Genomic DNA, 11,685 nt, shown 5'->3' with positions numbered 1-11,685 from the left:
CGAGTGCAGCCGCCAATAGTCGGTAGCTGCAGAGATTGGGCCACAAACAGGTTGCGAAGACAGTCTGATTAGGTTGGGTGCGGTTTGCGGCCTTCTAGTGGCCCCCTCTCGCTGTGGGTTCTGTCGCGTTTTGTTGTGCGCTTGGTGGCCACAGTGGATGACACAGTGAAGGTTGATGCTGCTGCAGGAAAAGAACGCAGAGGTGCCCTGCGCGGCAGAAAGAGCAGCCAGACTGAAGACCCTCTCTTGTAATTTTCTAAGGAATATCTCCTATATTCTCCTATTACAGGGAGAAAAATCTGCAGATGAGTTGCTGCTAACGTACTTTACTTGGCCTGACTAAACTACAGAAGCTACTTAAGCCTCTGGTGGACTGTGGAAGGGCAGATACAGCACACCTGCAGCATATTTGAAACCAGCACATAAGGTGAGAAGGCGGTGTGGTGGGGAAAGGAGGAGAGTCGGGGGGGACTAAAGTGAAGGAAACAGAGGAGAACCCCCCCTCCCTCTCGCTCAAAGCCTTATTGGTGATTGGTTTTTGGTTTTGTTGAATCATCTTGCTGAACATAGATCCTCCGGCCTGAGTGATTACAGATATGAGGTCAGGCCGCAGAGTGGGACACTGCCCCATCCTCAATTTAAGCAGCAGAGAAAGAATGGGGATGGAACACGCACAGCAGCCAAAGCCCACTAAAAGGAGAATGGTATAGTTTAGCAACTCTGTCATCAACTTCCAATGAGGACGCTCAATATTCAAAATCGCGTAATGAGGCTGGCCAACCTACTATTACAGGATATTTTAAAGTCCTTGAAGGTGCTAACGAAGTCCGGGGAAAGGCATTATAGACCGGGTAGTGCATGGAGTACCCAGCTCGCAAGCAACTACGCCTAAAGTAACAATAACACGACGCTCAAGCTACAAACCCGGGCGCTTTTGCTCTAATGATCCATATCTTTCCGGGTATCAAGAAGTGGAAAACAACCTCTTAATTGCTGATAAGAGTCCTTGTATTGCATCCAAAGCTGACAAGAGCAAAAGGCCATGACCTACTTCTGGTAAATGCAAAAACAACAGTTGATGGACAGAATGCAGAACAATGTCATACATTCACCCCAGTACAGAGATCTGGGCCTAAATCCATAGTTTTTTTCCTCACCATGCCATTCCAGTTTGAACCCAGCCATATGCAAATCAGTCTTGACCCTGTGCCTCATGGGAACAGTCCAACCCGAACTGTCAAGCCAGGTCCTCCCTGGACTGGAAACAAGCATCCTAGGACCGGTTTGGGGTTTCACCCCTCTTCAGCCAGGATAGCTTGATTCCAGTGGCATGGAGAGCACGGGACCCATGTTTGGGCATACCCGTCCCACTCTGGGTGACAAATGCAAAAACAACTGTTGATGGACAGAATGCAGAACAATGTCATACATTCACCCCAGTACAGAGATCTGTGTCGAGGCTGAGTACCTGAACTTAGCTTCCACGGGATCAGAAGATCTTTTCCCAGCTCCTCCACTCCACTGCAGCTGAAATAAATTCAACTCGCAGTAAAGAGGGGGAAAGGGGAATGGGAGTAAAGAGAGACTGCCACTGCGGTGTCTGTTCTACTGGAATGTGTAATCAACAGGGGGACATAAGAGCTAATTATTTAAAGAGGTCCTGTTCCTGTGCTCCTATGTGTGTACATCTGATTCATGGAAGGGAGCCAGTTCCTCTGTTGTGGCAGAAGTACTAAAGGTTACTCTGTCGTGGCAGAGGTACTAAAAGTTACTGTCTGTACTGTTTCTAGTTGCAGTCTGCCTACTGTTTCTAGTTGCAGGGAGATCTATAATTCAGATCATAATGCCCTCACACACCTGTTAGGGTGTCATGCTTCATCATAAGGCGCTCCTCGTCAGACCGGCGCTGCAATGTCCAACGGGCCTGGTGGCATCTTTAGCGGAGTTCTTTTGATCTGAGATCGCCGTATGTGAAGGGTGTGTGTAGGTAGAGATTGAGTGAATCTCAGTGTGTGTTCTGAGTGACAAAGTAATTAAAATAGGCTCCAGTCCTGTGAATATTTTAATTTGGGTGTTGGGACTAAGTAAAAGCAGTGGGGCTACCACACGGACACAAGGTATCTAGGTGGCTATTTGATGTATGTGGTCAACATGTTTCGTGTCGTTGTTGCTCAAAAAATCTGAGCGACACTTCTTCAGGACCAAAAATACATTGAGGGTCCCCAGTGATTAAGGACAACCTCTTGTCTCCCCTAAGTAAGGTGATGTACAATAAGTGCAAATCAGGAACCCGTAATCCATCTCCGCCTAAGATAGAGGGAGACAAAAACAGGGAGGACAAAAAGGGGCGCGACATCAACAGTTGGTACTGGACAGATCAATATTAATCCAAGCATCCACAATAGTGGGCAAGTCACGGAACTAGGCAGGTCAGCAACACCCTTCCTAGGTACGGTACACAGTTAATAATAACAGTTATTTAAAAAATAGTAGACTAACGCAGAGGGTGAGTAAATGGTCTTCTAGGGACTAATAAATACAATCCCTCTCCCACCACAAGGGAATGGTGAGGAGAGAAAAATAGCATAGCTAAGCCATACCTCAATAAGGAGGAGAGTGACACTTCATGGACGAGGGGGAGGCGGCCCGACCACTGGAGCGGACCCACTAGTCGTAAAATATTGGAGGAAAAGGTACAAGCATAACAATGTTTCTGCTAAGAAAATACAGAGTAAGACCATACACATAAAAACAAGCAAGATGGAATACCGTATCTAACAGGTATGTGACTACTGGTTGAGTGTCTTACAGACTGTAGAGAAGCATGCCTGAAGTGATGCCAAAGTACATGCAGCAGTGAAGTCCAGGTCAATGATAGACCAGGATTAAAAGGCTTAAGAAACCAAGGGGGCGTGTCAGCAACGGCCGAGTGCCCTAGATCCCACTAGCGGACATGTACGCATAGTGAGTAAAGGAGGGGGGGGGATGTTTGGTGATAACGACACATGACCGTGCATATCGGTGGATGTTCTAAAGAAGAATATATATACATGACAATTTTGTAGACAATCAAGGCACAGTACTAAGAGACTGGTTAGCGATTGTGAGCGCGGTGGTCCCCTGTGTATCGGAGGTTGCGGACTTCCGTAGGCTCATGTGTAGTGGTAGCGGAGTGAAGAGTGAAATGATAGAAGTTAGACTGTCAAGGGTGAGCGCTCACAGAAGGATTAAAAATAGCGCTCGAGACCGTGAGCATCCCAGAAATACAGGAGATCGCGATCTAAATGAGGTTAGCATATGGGGGCAGAGAAGTAAGCTATACGTGATGTGGGCCAAACCGCCACGAGATAAACTAACACCCGTGGAGCGGAGGTATACGGACCAGTGCGTATAGACTGGGTGGGCACTTACCGAAGAAAACAAGCCGGTATTACCAGAACTCCAAAGCGTCTCCCCCGCATCCGAATATTGCCGGAGAGGTGGAAACGTCGAGCTTAAAAACCAGGAACTACTGACGTTTGACTTGCAAGTATCGCAATGTCTCTGAGTAAAGCGGGAACAGCGCCATCTTGTCCCCAAATATGATTGCCTGACTCAGTGAAGACAGACTATTACTCAAAATAAAATGACTAGCGTGAAGTGGTAGGAACATATTAATAGTAAATAAAGGTGACCAGAATAATCCAGGGACTAAAATATAGGTGTCCCTAAAAAATGGCTATCAGGTGAAGTTCAACCTGTGATATTATGGTAACGGCATGACCTGATTCTGCAAAGGTCAAATGTGTCTCCGTGTGAAAACGGCCAGAAGGGGGTTGATTATAATCCCAGTTCATTACTATTAAGGGATGCCAGAGAGGGCGTATATGATGGACCAATAGATGTCAAATTGAAGTGCTTGAAGTAGGAGTATTTGTCAATTAAAAACGAGCGGGCTAACAGCTCGTAGATGTATAAGTCTGGAGACCTAACCAGATGTCTGCGGCCATAGTTCTACTGGAATACCTGTCTGGGGGCTTCCATACACCTTTAACACAAAGCACAAGATTACTAGTTCTCACAAGACTAAACCAACCTCCCAAGTCTCATTGTCAATGTGCCCTCCCTCACGACTGGAATTCCTACAAACTTTTTACCTGTAAATACAGTGGTGATAGCTTCTCTCTTATTATCTTATTCAATGTAATTGTTGCTGATGCAAGTCTTTTGTATGTTCTTAATACAGTCTTTATGTCTTTTCCAGATGCTGTCTTAGAACACTCCAGGAATCATTTGGTGATAGTTGGTAAGTATAAATATATATATTTATATCTACAAGTCTTTTAGTTTACTCCTGACTGAATGGTTTGAATGATGAAAATTGTTTGTGCAGCAATAGTTCAAAATGGGTGCAAACTGAGTTCATCAAAACATATAGTGGGAGAAGGGTCTAAGGGAATAGATATTTATAGACCTGCCCAGCTTCTAATCCCCTACTACAGAACTGAACATAACAACAGAAACTGGGGGTCTAGTAACCAAACAGCACGAGAGTGATGAGCGGAAAGAAGACCTGGTGCATTGAGCCAAAACTAACCCCAAGCAGAGCATGGATTACCATCAATCGTACTCGGCGGATAGAGCAAATGGTGAGAGAAGAGTCGCTCTCATGATTATTAATATCATTTGGTGATCCAACTTGTGGCAGAGATATATCCCTTGATCATGGGGATTGTCTCGCGAGATTGAAGCTCTGTTGCTCACGCTGGCTAGTGAATTGAACCAGCAACACACCAAGTGTAAAGAATAAGAATAAGAGAGGAACAAATCCTCTGAAGTGCAGTGCAAGAAAAAAGAATTGGTGAAAGCGAAAGTTAAAAAAGGTTATGTAGAAGGGATAATTCTCAAATTCCAAGAAATCTACACACCTTGATTAAAAGGGTGTAACAAGGTAATAGCAGTGCTGGTAAGTAACTGCTATATTAAGGTCAACATGTTTCAGCCAGCAGGGTTTTCCTACCTACGGCTTTCGTCAGGACCTAAGTTGCACAACAACAAGCTACTGCAAGAAACACAATACTAAGTGAAGAACATGACTACCACATGTAAGGTTGACAAAAGTGAGATAAATACAACCTTCAGTAATCCAAATCCTCTAGATCACAGAGTGTGGTCATCACCTAGAAAGTGAAACAATAAATACACCATGTACAACTAACCTCATCAATCATAAACGTGCTGTTGATACAAGAATCAGAGCTTTGCAATAATGATAAAGCATGTAAACACTGCTTACCCCTCGTGAACTGGGAATGTACCTCACCTACCCTGGAACCGTGCTCGTGTGTAGGAGGCCCCGCTCTATATCGAGGGTAACAAACAATCAAAACAAAGAAAACATTTTTATGTATTTTTGTCGTTTTTATACTGTTTGTTATAATTTTTAATATTTATAATTTTTGTTAATATAAAAGAAGTATCTACAATACGAGAGAGATCTTCTCGTGTAGCATCATACGGTGCAAGCAAAGCATCCAGTATACAATTTCCTAACTATTCTCTAACTTTCGGGACTACTCTCCCAGCACACACTACAAAAAGCCTGGCTCCCCAACCAAAAGATCAGAAACCTGACGCTTAAAATATCAGCCGAGCTCTAGTTTCAGTCACCTAACTCTGGCTGTAAAAACTCTGGCGAGCGCGTTGTTAAATAAACTGCGCTGGAACAGACATGTCTCAGCATACGCCAAATGTCACAGGCTTTACTAAGTTCGTAACGGCCAAAGATAGAACGCCTACCTGTCCGTCGTTGCCCCAAGGCTAAGCGAGCAGGATGGGAGGCAGCGACTGAACCGGTAAAGGCACTTAAAAAATATCAGCTAACTAAGCTGGAACCAATCACAGATGTAGGATACGCCCCTGAAGCTCGATCACCGCTTCATTATCATGGCGTCGGTTAACAACTACAAAGATCTATGTAACCATTGTCTGGCCTCTCTCTAGTGACTGCACCTTAGTCTATCACGCAGTACACCTCACAGTTTAACAAGCCAATATCGCTAGGTTTAATACATATAACTTTGACTTCTTGGAAACTACATCCCCCCATATGAAATGACATCATTTTGTAGTTCTTAAGAGTTAACGTTGCGAGTGGTGCCTCGAGCGCTTCGCAGGTTATATGTTAGGTAACAAGGCATTATGGCTACTATCTTTTATTTGTCCATCATACGCCATATATGCAGTGTATCTAGCGATTTATCGATACACATACATTTACTACATATTCTACACATGTCGAGACAGATTGAACTACATTTCCCTATGAGGATGACATCATTTTGTAGTTGTTAACCGACGCCATGATAATGAAGCGGTGATCGAGCTTCAGGGGCGTATCCTACATCTGTGATTGGTTCCAGCTTAGTTAGCTGATATTTTTTAAGCGCCTTTACCGGTTCAGTCGCTGCCTCCCATCCTGCTCGCTTAGCCTTGGGGCAACGACGGACAGGTAGGCGTTCTATCTTTGGCCGTTACGAACTTAGTAAAGCCTGTGACATTTGGCGTATGCTGAGACATGTCTGTTCCAGCGCAGTTTATTTAACAACGCGCTCGCCAGAGTTTTTACAGCCAGAGTTAGGTGACTGAAACTAGAGCTCGGCTGATATTTTTAAGCGTCAGGTTTCTGATCTTTTGGTTGGGGAGCCAGGCTTTTTGTAGTGTGTGCTGGGAGAGTAGTCCCGAAAGTTAGAGAATAGTTAGGAAATTGTATACTGGATGCTTTGCTTGCACCGTATGATGCTACACGAGAAGATCTCTCTCGTATTGTAGATACTTCTTTTATATTAACAAAAATTATAAATATTAAAAATTATAACAAACAGTATAAAATCGACAAAAATACATAAAAATGTTTTCTTTGTTTTGATTGTTTGTTACCCTCGATATAGAGCGGGGCCTCCTACACACGAGCACGGTTCCAGGGTAGGTGAGGTACATTCCCAGTTCACGAGGGGTAAGCAATGTTTACATGCTTTATCATTATTGCAAAGCTCTGATTCTTGTATCAACAGCACGTTTATGATTGATGAGGTTAGTTGTACATGGTGTATTTATTGTTTCACTTTCTAGGTGATGACCACACTCTGTGATCTAGAGGATTTGGATTACTGAAGGTTGTATTTATCTCACTTTTGTCAACCTTACATGTGGTAGTCATGTTCTTCACTTAGTATTGTGTTTCTTGCAGTAGCTTGTTGTTGTGCAACTTAGGTCCTGACGAAAGCCGTAGGTAGGAAAACCCTGCTGGCTGAAACATGTTGACCTTAATATAGCAGTTACTTACCAGCACTGCTATTACCTTGTTACACCCTTTTAATCAAGGTGTGTAGATTGCTTGGAATTTGAGAATTATCCCTTCTACATAACCTTTTTTAACTTTCGCGTTCACCAATTCTTTTTTCTTGCACTGCACTTTAGAGGATTTGTTCCTCTCTTATTCTTATTCTTTACACTTGGTGTGTTGCTGGTTCAATTCACTAGCCAGCGTGAGCAACAGAGCTTCAATCTCGCGAGACAATCCCCATGATCAAGGGATATATCTCTGCCACAAGTTGGATCACCAAATGATATTAATGATCATGAGAGCGACTCTTCTCTCACCATTTGCTCTATCCGCCGAGTACGATTGATGGTAATCCATGCTCTGCTTGGGGTTAGTTTTGGCTCAATGCTGCAAACTGAGTTCAACAGACTGCTGAATGTTATTTAAGTCTTGTAAGTGCACCTGTAGAAAATTGGTAATGCTCACAAGATATGCTGCCAGTGTCAAAGCTGAATAGGTACTTGAACCAGCTCTCAAAATCAATGTCTTTGCTGAGTAGCTACGGAACTCAACTTAAATAGTAGCTCACTGAAGAAACAGCTACTTGCAGCACTATTTTACTGCCTCAAAACGAAAATACCTGGAAATCCAGCAAAGGGTCACGAGGGAAAGATACCTGCCAGATGACCTCTAGTCAAGCAGAACTGACAGGCAGAATCCAAGAAACAAATGCTGTTCACTCTGGAAACCCTGACTGGAAGAAGACGGCGAGCAGAAATAATACGCTGTCTCCTCATCCCGAATGACGGTTGAAGTGCGCAGCGCTCCTAGAGCGCGAGCATGATAACCACTAAACTTCAACATAACCTAAACCACTAGAACGCTAACCATGCCAGATTAGCAGCCGCCATCTTGGAATTCCGCGAGAGCGGCGGCTGCAGTCTTTTAATGAACCAGGAATCTCCGAGCCACCAGTTGTCTCCAGGTAAGCGGCGATTTCTCCTGCCAAACATTTAAGCCAGACCTGACACCACAACTTATGGGACCTGTACCTGAGCCACATGGCCCAGTCCCGACAGTACCCCCCACCAAAAACCCTCCTCCTCCTTCCTTTGGCTTCTTAGGATTGGTCTTATGGAACTCTTTCACTAATCTAGGGGCATGAACATTGGTACTGGGCTCCCAAGATCTTTCTTCTGGACCATAACCTTTCCAATCGACTAAATCAAACAACTTCCCACTTCTGACCTTTGAATCGATTATTCTTTTAACTTCAAATTCTTCCTGTGACTGTACCTGAACAGGGGCTGGTGGCAGATGTTTTCTCAAACCTGGTGGATTTCTCTTAAGTAAAGAGACATGAAACACAGAGTGTATTTTAAACTTACTAGGAAGTTTGACCTTAACACTAACTGGATTTACCATCTTTTCAACTGGGTAACGACCCACAAATCGAGGCTGAAATGTCCTGTTCCCTTTTAGTCTTAGATTTCGAGTGGAGATCCAGACTTGATCTCCAGGCTCAAAAACTGGATTCTCCCTCCTTCTCTTGTCCGCCTGCTTCTTGTAGGATTCTTTTGCTTACTCGAAATTTTTAGTGGCTATCTGACATGCTTTCTGCAACTCTTGTATTACCTCTTCAACTGCAGGCACATCGCTTTCCAACTTTCCTACTAACATGTTTTGGTGCCTGCCTGAATTCAAAAAGAACGGTGAAAAACCTGTGGAGGAATGTACGGAGTTGTTATAGGCAAACTCTGCTGCCCAAATCAACGAGGGCCAATCCCCTTCTTGATCCATAAGATACAGTCGCAAGTATTGCTTCAGATATTGATTTACTCTTTCTGTCTGTCCATCAGTCTCTGGATGGAAACTGGTAGACAAACAAGCATCAACTCCTAAACTCTTCAGGAAGGATCTCCAAAATCGAGAAACAAATTGTGGATCCCGATCGGAAATCAGTACCTTGGGAATTCCATGGGATTTGACTATGTGTTGCGCAAAAAGTGTAGACAATTGCGAACCATTGAGGATGGATTTTAATGGAATGAAATGGCTCATCTTAGAAAAATGATCAACAACCACCCAGATACTTGTATAGCCCTGACCTGAAGGCAAATCTACAATAAAATCCATGGAGACTGTATGCCACGGATAAGGGGCTACAGATATAGGCATAAGCAACCCCTGTGGAGCCTGTCATATGACCTTTCCCATGACACACTGCTCACAAGAAGCAACATACTGTCTCACTTGAGCTTACATGCCTGGCCACCAAAACTCTGTGTTTACTATATCCAATGTCTTTTTTACTCCTTTTATGTCCGGCTAAAAGGTTGTTATGGCACAGCTGAATGACTTCCAAACATAATTCTTGGTTCGGTACATAAAGTCTTCCCATAAAATATGGTTTTCCTTTCTTGACTTCTCTATTGGATCCAACTTTGACCCAATCTAATAATTCAACTTCAGAGAGACTTTCTTGGAGCTTCTCTTCCAACTGGGAATACTGGATGGTACCCACAATCTTTTCTTCAGGGATTATAAATCCTTCTCTGGAAATGTTACTCCCCTCCTCGGTATTCAATCGTGATATAGCGTCCACCTTACCATTGGCTGCTCCTGGTTTATCGGTCAAGACAAAATTATAGTTAGCGAAGAAGAGTGACCATCTTAGTTGTCTTGGAGTAAGAGTTCAAGCTGACTTCAAAAACTGTAAATTTCTATGATCGGTGAATACAGTGATCTCATGTTTCGCTCCCAGCAAATAATGTCTCCATTCTTGAAAGGCATCTTTTACTGCCAACAACTCCTTGTCGGCAATAGAATAGTTGATTTCAGTAGGAGTCAATTTACGGGATCGATAAGCCACCAGATGAAGTTGGCCAGTCTCCTTATTTCTTTGCGATAAGATTCCTCCAATGGCCAAATTGGAAGCATCTGCTTCAACAAAAGATGGCTCCCCTAATGCCGGATGCATCAGCACTGGTGCGGAGGTAAAGGTATCTTTTAACAGCTGAAATGCCTTCTCAGTCTCAGTGCTCCAAACAATTTTTCTTTCTTCTTCAATAAGCGAGTGATGGGACTAACTTTATCAGAAAAATGGTGGATAAAGCGCCGATAAAAATTGGCAAAGCCCAAAAATCTCTGGATGTCCTTGACATTCCGGGGAGAAGGCCAATCTTTCACTGCTCTGACCTTGGACTCATCCATAGACACCCCCTCGGGTGATAAGATAAAACCCAGAAATTCAACTCGGCTGGCATGGAAGACACACTTCTACAATTTGACATAAAGTTGATTTTCCAACAACCTTTCCAAAATGGAACGAACGTGCATGACATGTTCCTTCATGTTAGCTGAAAAAATGAGGATGTCGTCAATATAAACGACAGCAAATCGATCCAATAATTCTCAAAGTATGTCGTTCACAAAGTGCTGAAAGGCAGCGGCAGCATTGCACAGGCCAAATGGCATGACCTGGTACTCAAACAGGCCAAATCTAGTGCGAAATGCTGTCTTCCATTCATCTCCCTCAGCCATCCTCACCAAATGGTATGCCCCTCTCAGATCCAATTTCGTATAAATACGAGCTTCCTTGACCTGATCCAGAAATTCAGAAATCAAGGGCAGGGGGTAACGATTCTTTTTGGTGACTTAATTGAGTGCGCGATAATCTATGCAAGTCCTCAATTTTCCATCTTTCTTAGGAATAAAAAACAAAGTAGATGAGACTGGGGACTGCGAAGGGCGGATGAAACCGTTAGCCAGAATATTGGTCCAGATATTCTTTCAGGTGACGATTCTCTGCTTCAGATAGAGCATAGATTTGACTACACGGCAAAGATGCTCCAGGTTCAAGTTCAATTCTACAATCAAACTCCCGATGAGGGGGTAACTTCTTGGCCTCTTGCTCATTAAATACGGGTGACAGGTCGAGATATTCTTCAGGAATCTCTTGGATCTTCACTGCACATATCATTCGCGTCTGTTCTGCCAAAAGTGATGAAGGAGATGGCTGAGAATCTAATGGACCAGAATCAAAACAGTGCCCCAAACAATATTCAGAATTCAACTCTATAGTTCTCTTGGCCCAATCAATCTTCAGATTGTGCTCGGTGAGCCAAGGCAGTCCCAGAATAAACTGAAATTGAGGGGCGTCAATTAGACAAAACTTCAAAATGGATCAATGATGACCTGGACCAACCAAAATTATCTCTTCAGTATCATAATAGGACCGGAGGAGAGATTGGTGCCATCTACTGCACAAACAGGTTCCTGCCTTTCTTTTTTGATGGAATGGATTCCAAGAGTTTTAGCAAATTTAATATCACAAAAATTTCCAGTTGCCCCGGAATCAATCATGACTGATACTCCATTGA

The 11,685-nt window shown here is 43.6% G+C and overlaps 1 protein-coding gene across 1 annotated transcript in view; it reads left to right on the top strand.

Moving 5' to 3' along the window:
* The first annotated feature begins 4,241 nt into the window (after positions 1–4,241).
* Positions 4,242–11,685, top strand: part of SUSD4 (sushi domain containing 4) — a 419,536-nt gene continuing 412,092 nt past the window's right edge. Inside the window, exon 1 of the mRNA XM_085612987.1 lies at positions 4,242–4,285. The gene's annotated coding sequence lies outside the window, so the exon portion shown is untranslated. The remainder of the gene's footprint in view (positions 4,286–11,685) is intronic.

The sequence above is a fragment of the Triturus cristatus genome, chromosome 6 (assembly GCF_964204655.1).
Source record: "Triturus cristatus chromosome 6, aTriCri1.1, whole genome shotgun sequence".
Taxonomy (NCBI): Eukaryota; Metazoa; Chordata; class Amphibia; order Caudata; family Salamandridae; genus Triturus; species Triturus cristatus.
This window is presented reverse-complemented; position numbering and strand designations above follow the sequence as displayed.